The sequence below is a fragment of the Molossus molossus genome, unplaced genomic scaffold (assembly GCF_014108415.1).
Source record: "Molossus molossus isolate mMolMol1 unplaced genomic scaffold, mMolMol1.p scaffold_m16_p_10, whole genome shotgun sequence".
NCBI classification, from domain to species: domain Eukaryota; kingdom Metazoa; phylum Chordata; class Mammalia; order Chiroptera; family Molossidae; genus Molossus; species Molossus molossus.
The window spans coordinates 32,220,072-32,236,760 of record NW_023425345.1 but is presented as its reverse complement, the minus strand read 5'-3'; positions in this window follow the sequence as shown (position 1 = coordinate 32,236,760).

The window sequence follows — 16,689 nt, the reverse complement described above, 5'->3', positions numbered from 1 at the left end:
ACACCTGGGGAAGGAGGTGGGAAAAGGCATGGGCGTGCTTCATAGAAGGAGCCGACATTTATTTCTTTGCATGTCAGTTTCCCCATACATGAAGTCAGAATGATTATAGTACCTATCTCATAAATTGTAAAGATTGAGTTAATGTGTGTAAAGGGCTCAAAAGTGTTTCATTCATTTGCTCAGTACAAAAACTTGAAATGAGGGACTGCCTTGAAATTAATTGTATTCTTAGTAAGTGACTAATTCAATGCATTACATTTGTTTTCTAGGGCAGAGAAAAAGAGCTTTGTAATATTAATCTGATCTCTTAAAAACTCTGCAGAAGAGACCTTTCATCTTCCCACTCTGGTTGCGTTTTCTGATTCCCTGACACCTGCCATTTGCTTGTTGCAAATAGTGCAATGTGTAAAATACAACAACATGTAAAGGGAAACATTTTAAACACAGAAGATAATTTTTAGTTTTGCATGTCTATCATTTATTTGTTCGTTCAGTAATATATATTAAACATCTGCTATGTTTAACATGCACCATCTGGAAAAAATAACTAGGTATGTTTCTTTTCTTTAAGAAGAAGCAGAACTTCATAAGCAATGTGGGTGCTGATTCTTCTCCCAAGTAATCTGAAATGGAAAATATAAAGAGAGAAAGTTTTTGCCAAATGCAGAAGACACACTTTCATCTCAAAGTCAAAATCAAGGTCTATTCCTAGCTACTGAGTAGGAATAGGGAAGACTGTAAGACCCAGAGCTGTTGCACATACAGCTTTCCAGGAAGCTGGGTAAGAGACTAGGACACTGTTCATCCTCAGAACTTTCTGTTTTTGTTCCCTGATTTACCTTCTCCCGATACCACAGATTCATTTTATAATTCTTTATCCTCTTCCACATGGCTCAAGACTTTCTCTGAGGAAAAATCCTGTTGCCTTTGCCTCCAGACACTTTTAAATACACGTGCCCAGGTGTTCTGACATGTCAGTGTCTCTGACCACAGTAACAAAGAAAAGACCTCAGTTCCTAAAGAGTCTACTTCCCAGAGAAGTTGTTAGTCACTTAGTAAACATGGGGCAGCATTTCTCCCCAACCATTAGTTGGAATAATTTTTGGTTGTTGTTTAAAGATTTGGTGTTTTGGAGAAAGAAGTTTCCTTTTTGATAGTAAATCAATTATAGATAAAGAAGAAAAAATGAAAAGATATCTATATCTCTTGGGGTTCCCACCCCCAACTTTTGTCATTTTTAGCATGTTGAAGGTAGGGGCAGAACTGAAATTAGTGTCTCCAAGGACCAGTGCATTAAAATAACTATAACAAATTCTACAGGCTGTTTAAGAGGAAACCAAAGGGCCATGCTCTTCCCATGATCTCTATGCACAATTCTCATCAATGGTGATGGGAATTTCCTCACAGATCTCTGAAGGAAGTGACTCTAATTACACCCCTTTAATAATTTACTGCACATATTCAAGTTTATGAAATCCTTAATCAGTCTTTAACGTCAGATCAAAATATCACATTGGAGGTCATTTTATTTTAGATTATTTATGACTTCATTAGTACTCTTTTGCAATTGTCACAGTTTTCAGGAAGAGTTTCTTGTCTATATTATATGATATAGTATCTATATGATACTCCTTCACCAACTCTAATATCCTCTGGGGTAATTAAATGAGACTGTTACTTTGCACAATGTTTATTTTAATCGCTTGAGAAAACATAAAAATATTAAGGCTGGATTTTCACATATTATTGGATTACTTCAGTTTGTATTGAATAAACATTGAGAAAGTACAGGATAAAATAGTTACATGTAAAATCAAATTTAAATATACTTTTTACTGAAATGGTACATACATATTAACAGATTTTTCAAAAGGCTTTAATTATTTTCCATTGACTTTTGGAAAAAGTCTACACTCCTCAAACATGATAGTCAAGGCTCTTTGTGTTTTGACTTCAACACACCTATCTTGTATCTATCTGGTAACTGTGAGCAAAATGAAAAAGATAGACTTGCTAGAGAAAAACAAGAAGAGGAAAGATGAAGTCTTATGGAAGAAATACGTGAGAAAAAGCAGAGAAATGAATTTTCAAAGTTGATTAGGTTCATCTAACAGGAGGCTTTGAGTGTTGGGATAGGTAGTATGAATTCATTTGGAGACAAAAGAAAGTCTTTGAGCTTTTAAAGCCAAGGATATGATCACAATTTCACTGTATTAAAACTATTTCATTAACAATATATTGGATGGTTCATAGAAAGGAGAGGCATGAAGTTCAGATTGGAGGTAATTGTAGTAGCCTACGTAACAGGTAATGGCAGTTTAGTTGGGATTAGAATAAGAAGAGTGTAAAGAAACAGATGCACAAAACATTGTAAGAGAAAAAAAATTATGAAATTTGGAAAAGTATTTATTGAGGAGTAGGCAAGAGATGACTTGGGATCAAAGAACTATGATTTATGCTGTTGGGTTTTCTCATCATTTAAGATTCCGGATGAGGAGCATACGTGTGTGTGTGTGTGTGTGTGTGTGTGCCGTCCGGGAGACATCTACATAGACAACTCAGTTGAGACCACAGAAATGGATATTACTGCCAGAGAAGAGAGGAAATAATGCTAAATAGAGGCAGGAAGAGGATTGGTTAAACTTTAGAAAGACAAGGGGCAAGAAAAGTCTGTTCCATCCAGGCATGGATGGAATAGGAGAATTTTTGAAGCACTGACGTTATGTTATGTTATGTTATGTTATGTTATGTTATGTTATGTTATGTTATGTTATGTTATGTTATGTTATGTTATGTTATGTTATGTTATTTAGGGGAGAGAGAGAGAGAGAGAGAGAGATCAATTGGTTGCTCCTGCACAACCCTGACCAGGGCTGGTGATTGAACCTGCAACCCAGGTAGGTGCCCTTGACTGGGAATCAAATCCATGAACCTTTGGTCTGCAGGCCAGCACTCTAACCACTGAGCCAAACTGGCCAGAGCTTAAAGCACTGACTTTATAAGGGCTAATTAAAAATACCTCTTCTGAAAATATAATGCAGTGTTTTGGTTCTTAAAATTTGCAAATAATATATATTTTTGAAGACTTCATTTTTTTTCTTTTTTTAATTTTCCCCCCCATCACCATTTATCGACCTATACCCTCTTCCACCACAAATGAGTTGATGGATGTGGTCTGCTATTTTCATCCTCTTCCCCTCCCTCGCCATGGAGGAATGTCTTATCTTTGGAACACCTCCTTCCTCTTCCTTTTTGATATCACTTGTATTAGGGAGACAAGAGGGAATAAGAGAGATGGTAGAAAAATATCTTATGTAACTGGTGCCCAGTATGTTTCCATATGTAAATGCTACCCAGTATGTTTCCATGTTCCCAATGGCATGGTCTCCACCAATGTGATGTGTGTGTATTTTTCTTTGGGTGATTTTAGCTTCACCATTATGTTACTGAGCATCCCCCTCAGTGAGGGGCTTCCCACTCTTCATTCATCCTTTGCCAGTGCCCACGCCTCCTCTATCTCTATATTATCTATTGCTATTGCTGTGGTAACAAATTACCATAAATTTAATGTCTTAAAACAATATTAACTTTATTAGCTCACAGTTTCTGAGGTTTAGAAGTCCAGGCATGCCTTAGTTAGGTCCTCTGCTTCAAGGTCTCCCATGAGGCTTAAATGAGTCTCATCTGAACCTTGATTGAGAAAGGATTTGCTTCGAGCTCATGTGTTGGGGGCAGAATCCAGATCCTTGTGACATCTTGGACTGATGCTCTCAGCTGATTGTTGACTAGTGACCACCCTTAGTTCCCTGTCACATGGGACTCTTAACTTGGAAGCATGTTTCATCAAAGCATTCAAACCAGGAAGGCAATGAAGAGAGTCATCAAGAAAGATGTAAATTACAATCTTAGTAACAAAATCCTGGAAGTGACATTCCATCATTTTGCTATATTCTATTGGTTAGAAGAGAGTCACAAGGTATAAATACTAGAAAGCTGAAATCATTGATGGCCATCTTTGAGTCAACCTACTAGTGTTTCTTTTGGGTAAGTCTGGACCATCCCTTCTTCCTGTACCACTCTTTATCCTCTCTTCTTCACTTAGAACCTCAGAAACAACTGAAGTCCTCTTCAGCATCCTTCAAAGGCCACAGAGAATCTGTCTGGGGTGAGAGGCTGCCCCCATTTTCCCAGGGACATTATAGCACAGTATCTTCACTCTGTTGTCACAATCATTTCCAGCATGCCTCATACCTTCAGACTTCTCTAAATGACTAGACTTCATATTTATATAGTCCTTTCAAGTTCCAGGAGACACAAGTAAAGCTTTGTCAGAAAGCCACCCACCCACTCCACACTGAGAAGACATGTAGGATTTACAGTTTAGTCAACATCCATTTAGAGAATGAGATGGCAGTCCTTATATTTTGCAGGTACCTCTAAACTGTATGAATGATTCTTTTGGAGCCCTATCTCATAGAGAATGGGAGGAAAAGCCACAGAATTCCCACAAAGCCGATGACACCTGACTTTAACCATTATGCCTCCTCCTGTAATCTTCTTATACAGGCACAGAATGTGCAGGAAGGTTTGAGGCCATGGCTGATGGTAGGAGGCAGAGTTGTCATCTTTTATAAATGGTGGGAACAGGGGAGTGAAGAGGCTATTAGATTCCCTCACTCAAAAAGACATGAAGGTATGTAGCACTCTTTGACCCCCAGGTTGAGCCTCAGTTGCCAGTTCTGGGAAAAGAGAAGGTCCCCCTAAGCATTCTCTTGCATGTGCACTTTCGAAAGCCTTCCCCACACCATCAATCTGTAATCCAGGACCCTGACACTGATCCAAGTACTGGTTCCATTTCATCTGTATCCTCCCACATTCCATCTTTACTTCATATCTCTATCTTGTGTCTAGTCATTCCTCTAAAGCATCAGCTTCCAAAGCCGTAATTATTTGATGACTTTGGAATCTAAGCCTAAATCACACCTTCATTTTTATATACTTATATTTAAATACCTTCTAGCAAGCATAGGAGAGCCAAGGCTCTTTAGAAAAGCTAAATTACTTCTCATTTTCAGAGAATAAAAAATTATAGATTCTTTTAATGTTAAGATCAAAAGGAAACTATGAGGTTATATAAGGCAACTCTCCTCATTTTGTAGATAAGCATCCTAAAGGTCAAGTTTTTTAGGAGATGATCAAATCAATAAGTCTGGTTCCTAGTATACTGCCTTTTCCATTGCAAAATATAGTTGTTTGGGGGAGAAGGCAGAAATGTTAAAATCACACCATACTTATCACAATTACATATATTACACTATTTACATCATGCATGTAATATGGCTTGATTGTAACAGAATGGCTGTATATATTTTTAACCTGCTTGAAAGGCTGTGCTGATTTTGCATATTATTTGTGATCCTTTGTTTTATGAGCATTGAAATCAGACCATTTATACAAAGCTTCCAGAAAGTACTTGCTTCTCCTGTTACGATGTTTAGTAACCCTTGTGGGGGTAAGAGGGCAACTGAGTCTTCCAGAATCTGGGAAAAGAGGCTAAAAAAGTGTATCTGCCAAAAGAGACTCCATTTTAGTTAATAAGAAGTTTGCATTATTACAACGTTTGGATGAGGTTCAAAGTCAGTTGCAGTAAATCTCGATAACTACTGCTCATTTCAAGCCAGAGCCAGGCAGTTTGTTTATTTTAAACGCTTGCTCCATGGGTTACTCCCCTGGGAAAGTGACCTTGTTTTCATCTGAGGCCCAAGGGAAGTTTCTTACACTGTGGAGTCTTATTCTAGAACCTGCCTAGAAAGACAAACATTACAGCCTCTACTCAGCTAGCATCATAGCATTCACTTCATTAACAAATTTCTAACAAAATAGAGGTTAAAAAACTGAGAAATTTTAACCTTTTCTCTCCCAACTCACCCCCACCACCAGTTCCAAATCACAGTTGAGAACTGCTCAATGTACCTACGTTACTGCATTTGCTTTTACTTTCAGCAACCCAGATGTGATAGAGGTAACAACCCCCCACAAAGTAAAAAGGGAGCTCAGGTGGTCCTGTGGACACTGCATGGGTATGAAGAATGTGAGAGGTAAGCCTACTGCAAAAAACATGGGCACCAGGAACGGGCAGGAAGCAGTTTCCATTGACCTTCCGTAAATGTGAACCTGTTAACACTCTAGGATACCTTTCTTCTTCATCTCCCTCCTCAACATAGTAACAGCTAAACAGGCCTTTGCCATTCACACCTTTGGTTAGGAACCAAGCCTCTCTCACACACACTTCTAATGTGCATGTATCCCTTTGGTGGTAGTGCCTTGTGCTGTCTCAGTCATTAACACAATTTTCTGAATTAATTACTTTTTTTACAACAAAATTAGTCACTTTTATTTAAAAGAAACAGTAAAAAATAAGTGTGCAAAATTAGATGTCATGATTAATACACATAGAAGTAACAAGCGTATTTTTACATTGATACCCACAAACAAAGTTAGTTGATTACATGACAATAAAATGATTTGCAAATCAAAGAACTTGATTTCAGGTTGGATCAGTTCATTTTTTAACTTTTTTTTCTTTGACTCCCTAGCTGAGGAAAAAAAACTGCAGAAAAGGAGCTTTGTAGCTAGAAGGGAAACACCATAGAGAGAAGATAATTTTGAAGCATCTGGTTTCACCTCCTTAAAAGGCCTAGTAGGTGGGTTATAAAACACAAGGATATAAGCTGTGATCTCACCATCCCCAGAAGTTCTTGTGTCTGGAGAGTAGGGGAGAGGGAGGAAAAGACTAGATGAGAAAAGAAAAAGGGAGAAAGGTGAATAAGAAAATAGTGAAAACAAAATAGACCAAGTTACTATCTTACCTAGAGCACACCCACCAAGCCATTGAATGTACATATTGTAAATGGTCACTCCATTTCTTTTCTTTTTTTTTTTTAATCCTCACTAGAGGATATTTCTCCATTTTTTACAGATAGAGTGGGAGGGAGGGAGAGGAAGGGAGAAAGAGAGAGAAACATCGATGTGAAGGGGCACATTGAGTGGCTGCCACCCGCACGACCAACCAGGGCCAGGGACAAACTGCAACCGAAGTACGTGCCCTTAGCGGAAACCGAACCCAGGTCTCTCCGGACCTCAGGCCGACGCTCTAACCACTGAGCCAAACTGGCCAGGGCTCACTCCATTTCTTGAGCCAGCCTTTCAAATGTTAGTCTCTGCAAATTCAGTCTTGTCCTCCATCTGGGGTCATGCAAAAATCATTTCGACCAGGACGCTAATTAAAGATACATTAAGACTGCAACAGCTTGTCTGGAAACAGCAGCTTGCAGCTTGTATGAGAACAGATTCCATAGTGAAAATCTCAAGATGACGCAACGTGGTGTCAGCTGGGGCAGCCTAAGCTGAAGAACTGCAACCTGTGCAAAGCGCTCTGACAGGGAAGCAGGCCAGCCTTGCTGCTGCAGCTGGTGTCAGGGATAGGGCAGAAGTGACAAAGAGAAAATGGAGAATGAGGGGCAACCCCAGTGCTTTATGCCCAGATTCACAGAGTAACCTCCCTGATTAGTCTTCAGACACCCCAGATACAACTCTAAACAAACATACACCCCCAAACCTAAATAGGAAAAGGATAATCTAGTGTTCCATTCTCCTGGAAAATTTACTTGTCTTGGAAAAAAAAAGTTCTGGCTGGAATAATAACTAGGGGGACAAAAACAAGTAGAAATTCCATTCTCTCATGATAAAAAAAAAAGTGAAGTAATTTACCCAGGCAAAAAGTGCAACACCTCCCCACTACATTGGAGGGGGCTGATGTTTTCTTGGTAGAACAGTTTTTTCAAAAGTAAGTGTTATCCTATTTCATTTTTACATACACGGCATTCAGCGTTTATTAATGTTAGGCACCAATAAAAACAGTATGTTATAAAAATAGCTTCTTTAGTAAGCTACCCAAATTCTTTCAGGGTCTGGGCAAACCATTCAATGTCCTATGATTTGCTAACTAGTAGCTGAGATACCAAATAAGTTTGAAAAGGACCTAAACAGAAATCTATCACTTAAGTCATGTTTATATCTACTTATAAAGTAATAGTAGAACAGAGCAGACTGACTTTCATAAACTTTGAAAATCAAAAGATCAATAAGAAAAGTTTGCATTTAAGCAATTGTTTAAAAACATATTTTGCAGTTGTAACTTTAATGCAAGAGAAGATTTCCTAAATGGGTAGAACATACAGCTTGATATAGAAGATATTGGCTAGCAAGTTTACCTGTAGTTTACAATATGTAAAGACAGCAGAAAATTGTACCGAGAAAGTACTATGCTAAAACGCTACTATTGATACAGGTGTAGATGCTCCAGAGAGAGACAAAGAGCAGGAGGCAATGAGATTCGCAGGGTAGTGTATTCAATTTTATAAAAAATTAACATAAAAATAGGAATTTACAAAACAAATAAAATGAGGATGGTCATTCACTTTACAAAATATAATCTCATATAATGACATAAGCAAGGTGGCAGACTAGGAAGCTCCAGGCCCTTTCTTCATAAAGACATCGAGTTAACAATGCACTGAGTAAAATACTTCTGTGAGAACTCTAGATACCCATTTAGAAGCTATAGCAATGTAAAATCAAGAAGGGATTCCATTAAAAATGGGTATAAATTTTTGTGAGATTTGCACATCAGTCCATGCACCACCCTCTGTGTGGCATAATACCAGCTCAGCATAACTGGGAGGAAGTCCCCATAATGTGGTTTCTTCCTTTGGACAGAAACAAATAAATGGACTATTCACCCATGGACCTGGCTTATCTGAGGGCTACCTCGGGGACATTTCTGTCTCTCCTGACTCAGGCTAACACATAGGCACATTAGAGCTGGAGTTTCACATGCAAATGCCTACATGAGCATGAGATAAAAAAATGTTTGAGATCCTGATGTGTCTATCCAGGTTGACTGGTGAAGGTATTCTCTTGTAGGAATCCAGTATACAAAATAAGAGAGGGGTCTATTTTTTTCAAAGGTCCAAATCTCAGCAAAGAATACAGGCATATAAAGAAATAGGAAAACATGGTTCAATTAATGAGGCAAAATAAATCTCCAGAAAGTGACTCTAAAGAAATGCAGATCTATGAGCCACCTGTCAAAGAATGTAAAATAACTGCCAAAACAATGTTCAAATGAGCTAGAGGAGAATGTAGACAACCAAAAGAAATCAAGGAAATGATATATGAAAACAACAACAAAAAACCTGTCATCCAAGAATACTCTATCCATAAAAACTGTATTTCAAAAGTTTTATTAATTAAGATTTTCCCACGAAAACAAATGTTGAAGGAAGTCCTTACCACTAGAACTGCTTTACAAGAAATGCTAAAGGGAGGCCTTCAAGTTGAAACACAGATTGTTAGATAACGACATGACACCATAAAAAAATATAAAGTTCTCTGTAAAAGTAAGTATGTGGACAAATATAGGAATCTGTATTTTGGCAATTTGGGTGCATACAATTTAAATGGAAAAAGATATATAGAAAAATAACTATAAATATAAAAATTATATTTATGGGTATACAATATATTAGTATGTAATTTGTCACATCAGTAACAAAGCCAGGGAGTGGAGCTATAAAAGAGTAGGAATTTTTGTATACAATTGAAGTTAATTTGTTATTGATTTAAAATAGAATTTTAAAACATTAAAATATTTTATGTCTTTTCAATTGTAATCACAAAGAAACTATCTATGTAAAAACACAAAAAGAAACTGATAAGAGAATCAAGGCATGTAACTTCAAAAAATAACAAAAGCAAAGAAAGTAAAAAAAGAAAGGAGGGACAAAAAACAACAACAAACTACTACAAGTCATGCAGACAACAAAATAGCAATAGTAAGTCCTTCCCTATCAGTAAATAAAAATAAATATATAATAATGTAAAATGTTTAAATATAAATCAGAAGACACAGATTGGCTGAATGGATTTAAAAAACAGGATTCAAGATGCTGTCTACAAGAGACTTACTTTAGACCTAAGGACAGACTCAAATTGAAAGTAAAAGGATGAGAAAATATGTTACATAAAACATGGCAAGCAAAAGAGCAAAGGGGTGGCCATACTAATATTAGACAAAATATACTTTTACAAGAGACAAAGTAGGACATTATAGAACAACAATAAAAGGGTCAATTCACTATGAAGATATAATAACTATCATATTTATGCACCAAACCTCAGAGATCCTAAATTATGTATATGAAGCAAACTATGACAGAATTAAAGGAGTAATAAACAACAACACAATAACTATAAAAGGCTTAAAGTTCCCATTTTCAGTAACAGGCAAAAAAATAAATGAGGAAATAGAAAACTTTAACAATTCTATAGATCATATATATAAAAAATCTTACCCAACAGCAGCAGAATATACATTCTTCTCAAGTGCACATGGGATATTCTTCAGGACAGATATGTCTGGCCAAATCAAGTCTCAACAAATTCAAGATTGAAATCATACAAAGTGTCTGTTTTGAAAACAATGGAATAAAATTATAAAACTAATAGTAGAAGGAAAACTGAAATTTCTACATATTTGTGGAAATTAAACAACACATTCTTGAACAGCCAATAGGTCAAAAAAGAAATCAAAGGAAAATAGAAATACCTTGAGACAAGTGAAAATGAAAACATAACAATACACCAAAACCTATAATATGCAGCAAAAGCAGTGCCAAGAAGGACCTTCATGGCTACAACATTAAAAACAAGATCTAAAATCAACAACCTAACTTTAAACCTCAAAAAACTAGAAAAAGGAGAACATACTAAACTCAAAATTGGCAGAAGGAAGGAAATAATAAAATTATAGCAGAGATAAATGAAATAGAGAATAGAAAAACAATTTAAAAAATCAATGAAATCAATCAAATTTCAATTTTTTTGAAAATAACTACCAAATACATGTGTGTAGATTATATGTGCATAGGTTATATGCAAATACTATGCAATTTTATATAACAGACTTGAGCATTCACAAATTTTGGTATCCACAGGATTTCCTGGAATAAAATCTCCAAGGATACTGAAGAATGACTCGACTCATTCAATTCAAGGAAACAAGATTAAAATTTTCTTCTGACATGGAAATGGACAGATACAATAGCAGTTTAGAACCCAGTGAGTAACACAACAAATGAGTATATAGCAGCAGGTGAGAAAAGGCAGAAAATTACTGAACAGAGAGAGTGATCAGAAGAAAAATATCCATACATCCATAATGAAGTACAAAAAGACAAATGAAAGGAAAGCCTGAAACAGAAGATATTAGACATGGAGGATAAAGTAAGAGTTTAACAAGTAACAATATTTGTATTGGGAGTTCTCGAGAGAGAGGAAAGAGAAAGTGATCAAAAGCAATATTTGAAAAGATAATGGCTGAGAGCATCTCAAGACTAATAAAACCATAGATTCTAGAATTCCTTACAAATTCAACCAAAGAAGTAATTAAGTAACTTTCTAAGGACAATTATAAAATGTAAACATAGGTTTTGCAATATCTGGAGCATTGAAGTAATATTACTTCACAGAATTATTGTAAGATCGTATGTGGTAATATATGGACACTATGTAGAGATTAATTATGATGCCAAGTGTTTTATTTTAATGATAATTCTAAGTTATTTTGTTTACTAGGAGCTAAAAGTCCTGTAAAAGCCTTTACTTTACAGGACAATCATTTTGAAAATGTTAGATTAAAAAGATAATTAAGATATAACTCATAACAAACAATTGTTATAATATATGAGCTATAATTTATTAATTATTATCCCTCTTAGCCTTTAGAGTTTTTTAGTGTGATATTTATCAACCTTAAGAAGTTGCTGGAATAATTTGGAATTACTGGAGCCAAGTGGGGTTTTTCTGGCATCAAGGAAGGAATGTGGAAGAAAACCAACAAACTAATTCTATGAGTAAAATTTGATAGTTCTTAAGTGACTGTGCTATGGAATCGATATTTTTTTACATGCTTGTGAAGATAGAGATCATGGCTTGTGTAATTTCCAAGTAAGTCATTTTTTAAAAATCCATATTCTATTTTTAAAAACCACTATTAGATAATTACTAAATCTTTATAATTCCAGGAAGTTGGAAAAGTAGAAAACTTGAAACTAGCTCATAAACATTTCAATGACCCAATAAGAGTTATTTTCACCTACAGATATTGATCAAACTCCAGAGAAGGAGAAATATTCAGCCAAGTTTGCTGTCCTCACATGACCTATCTTGGCTGTTTATCTTTTTTGCCCTCTGCTGAAGTTCAAATCAAGACTTTCATGTTAAAATAGAATGATAATTTACTCAGTGAATTAAGGGAACTGACTTCTGGAGCCAAATGAGCAAGGAAGTGCCAAAAACATTTTTCCCTGGGATGTTTACTCCCCAAATCATAAATGTATGCATTTGGATCAGCAATTCTGGCACTGATAGAAAATAGTCTACCCATAGTTCTACTGTCATAGCAGCTTCTATTCAGTAGAGCCTTTTCTTTCACATCAGATTTCATGAACAATATTTTCAGTTGGGGCCAAGTTGGAAAACTACAACCTAGAAAGCATACAACTATAACTATATTAAATAAACAAATTTTTAATTGGGGTCAAAAAATTTTTTAATTAATTTGTTTACTAACTATGTGGTTAGTGATCAACCACAGAGAGAGAAGGACCAGAGGTAAAATCAAAAGATACGGAGCTAACTTACTGGAGGTTATGAATGTATAACCTCCAGGGTGAGCATCCATACAATCTACAAGTACAGAATTGTGCAGTAACTACTAAGTGAACTACTATGGAACCATAAATACAGGTACCTCTATGTATTCCTGGGGAAATCAGGATAGGCTTCAGAGAGAGATGTCAAAGCTGGGAGAGAGGAAACAATAAAAAAGAGGGGCAGGCATTCTAGTCTATAAGAATAGCTTGTGTAAATGAATTACAACATGAAATATCACAATAGGTCCCCAAAATTACAATATTCGTATTGTAGGAGCATAAAAAACAACAAGGGAGAAGTGGGAAGAGAGATTAAGTAGGTAGGGTCTAGATAATGGAGTTGAGAATTCATCCACTAAGACAGTAGTTTTCAAAAGAAACATATTGATCCACTACTGCAACGTCCAAGTGGAGGTCAAATGAGTGGGCCAATCAACTTACTTTGAGTAACCAGATGTCATTTTACATACCTGGGGATTCAGGCAGCATTTTATTGAAAATCACTGCTATGAGCAATGGGAGCTACCAAGTAATGTTATCCAAGTCTTCTCAAGAACTGAACTAATCAGAATGTATGTCACAAAATCAGTTTCAAGTTGTTTCAATATATTTCTATTTTGAAAGCCACATCATCAATTTAAGAAGACAAGGAAAAATGAAAGTAAAACATAGACAGGAACCCAGAAGATAACTGAGGGTATGAGCTGAATTCTAATAAATAGTACAGCAGGTCCTCGAATAATGTTGTTTCATTATGACACTGATGAGATGCCTTAGGAGTTTAACCTGTGTTTATATCAGTTAGCCTGTGTTAAAATTGGTTTCATTATAAATCACTTCTGCTGAGAGTCACAGAACCTATCAATGACATTAAGTGAGGACTTATACTCTATGTAGCTGAGTTGGATGATCTTTAAGTGGTCAGCACCATGCTTTATATGACTGGCATGCATAATCCTGTTCCTCTTAAAGTTGCCATATCTTGTTTGACAGTAACAGACATAAATGATAGCTGTGTTTTAATGAATTACATGTTTACATCTCATAGTTCTTTTTACATACACTTCAACATATAGGAATAAAGAAGTTACTAGTAACAGAGTTCCCTGTCTTTGGAAAAACAAATCAATAATTCTGAAATCCAAAGTTTGCATAAAACTGATTGGTGTGGCTTTTAATGAAACTGAGTACTTTTTAAACAACAGAAGATAGTGACTTGGGGGTAGCCCCAGCATTAATCATTGAACAGAATTAATAGGGAGAGGCAGCAACTGCTTATCCCCAGATTTCTATACCTCTATGCTTTAAAACCTGGTTGGTATAAAAATGACTCTTAGAGGGGAGGGGGTTTGGCGGACTGGGTGGAAGAGGCAAAGGGATTAAAAAGTACAAATTGGTAGTTACAAAATAGTTATGGGGAAGTAAAGTACAGCACAGGTCAATAATATTATGAGAACTATGTATGGTGCAAGGTGGGTACTAGAAATATAAGGGGGAACACTTCATAAAGTATATGATCATCTAACCACTTCACTGTACATTTGAAACTAATACAAAATAATATGGAATATAAACTGTATGTGAAAAGTGAAATTTAAAAAAGAAAGACTATTGCAACCCTCTAAACTAATTAGAGATTTTTCTAAAATGTTTTTTGTTATACAATATGGTGCCCAGAATGGTTCATACTTGGTTATTTTAAGAAGCTGTAGTGTTTTAAAACCTGCATATAAACCTCAAAATTCATTCTGCTATTATTGACAAAGAGATGAAAAAAGAATAACTGCACCACATGGAAGACTGTCTAGACAAGAATGTTAGGGCTTATGACTAAAATAATTTATTGTTTGCTGAGAGCCAACAGTACGCTTAGCATTAGGCAACACATCCAGAGAATAGCATCCTGGCCATTGGACTCACAATTTAAGCCAGACACACAAACAACCAAATCATAAATCACAACAGCTAAGAAAATGGTGTGAATTTCACAGGCATGACTTTTGGTGTTGATTTACTTTCTTAGCAATAAAAAATTAAGAGATAGCAAAAATAATTGTCATAAAGATTGTCAATGCATGTTATTAATCCTGTCCAAAATTACCGCTGACTAAATTTTAAAGCAGATTGTCGATATTTAGCAATCAAGGGAATGCATATTTTTATCAGCAGTATTTATAAAACATTTTATTGCATGATGTAATGAAAAGCAAATCATGCCTTGTGTCTCATTCTTCTTGCCTTCATGAACACTCTTCTTGTTTTATGAATAGGAATAGTAAGACAGTAAGATGATTTTCTTTTTCCTCTTAGTGTAAATTTTTATGTGCAATCATATGGATGTAAATTTCACCCTGGCTCAAGAAACCAGAAAACCAAGAAACACAAATGTTTTTTGTGTTGTCACCATTTCAAAGAATATTAAAAGCCTTAATAAGTAGTCAACTTTGAGATTAGAAGCCTATACTGGGATACAGTGCACAAATTTTTTGTCTTTACCCTGGTAGAAATTGGTGATATTTAGGCTTTGACTAACATATAACATCTGTGTGTTGCCAGAGAAACAAATGGGCCGGATTTCCCTGATGCTCGTCGGGGTGGGGTGGCTCTTGCCATATCTTCAGAAAATAAATTTTTTGACTCACACAGGAGAATGTAATCTGGTAAAAGCTTTATTTGTGTGGAGTTATATTCCTGGGGTTGAAAAGTCCCATGTCCCTCAACCCAGCCTGGAAAAGGAGCAACTGTGGATTCAGCAGAGCTAGAAGCAGGGCCAGTGTCCAGAGTTTCTTATGCACATTGTAGCTGGGTCCAGGCTACATGCAGTCCATTAGTCCATTGTATGGATCCCACATGGCCGTAAGCCATATGGGCAAATGCAGGGCACGGGAGCCCCACAAGCCAGAGTTCAGACAATAAGAGAGAAGGCCAAGAGAGGAGAAAGGGAACTTCCTTCGTCTAGATTAGTTATTCAGGTTGGCGTGCTTGCAGTAGCCACGCCTATTCTGGTCACTGACTTGCTCCCAGGTGAGACTGACAGGTAAACACATTCCCACGTCACTCAGACCTTACTGGGCATGCATCTAAATTGCCTTTGCCCAGTCCCTTCTCCCATCAATAGATCTGAAGAGTGTTAACTTAACAGCTTTCTGGCAAAGCTGTACAAATGGCATGCCTATATTATCTGGTCTTTCCCTTTACTCCTTTCCTGTTAAATAATAACCAGCTTATTACAACAGTATCACTTGGACCTTTGTTTTCTCACCTGTAAAATGTGGATAATGCACAGAGTTGTCCTGAGAATTAAACTAATTAATGTATATAAATGCAAAAGACAGGGACCTTAATAAACGCTCCATAAGAGTGAGTGAGCAATATTATCTAACACCATATTTATTTAAATAATGTGGTAATTATCAAGTTTCCACATTGTCCAAGTTTACCACACTAGAAAAATATAATGAAAAATAGAACTAACATATGACATGGTTTAGAATTATCTATAGTGAAATCCCAGTGAAAGAAAAATATTTGTTTTATTTATGATTTTTAAAAAATAAAGTGTGAGAATTAAGGGGAACTCCATGAGAACCAAATTTTTTATATAGGAGCCATTCAATAAAAAGGGCAGAAGTCGATGCAGGTTTTGTAGGTCTGGAAGCTTATATAAGTTGAGGTCCTCTTTAACATAAAATGTATATTTAATACAAAATTAAGTACTGTGATTTTGATGAGATCCATGTACATATGAATCACAGAAACTTAAATTTCATTGGCCTCAGCCCTGACTGGGTAGCTCAGTTGGTTAGAGTATTGTCTCCATATGCCAAGAATGCGGGTTCGATTCCCAGTTGGTCAGGACACGTACCAGAGTCAACCAATGAACACATAAATAAAAGGGACAACAAATCTCTCT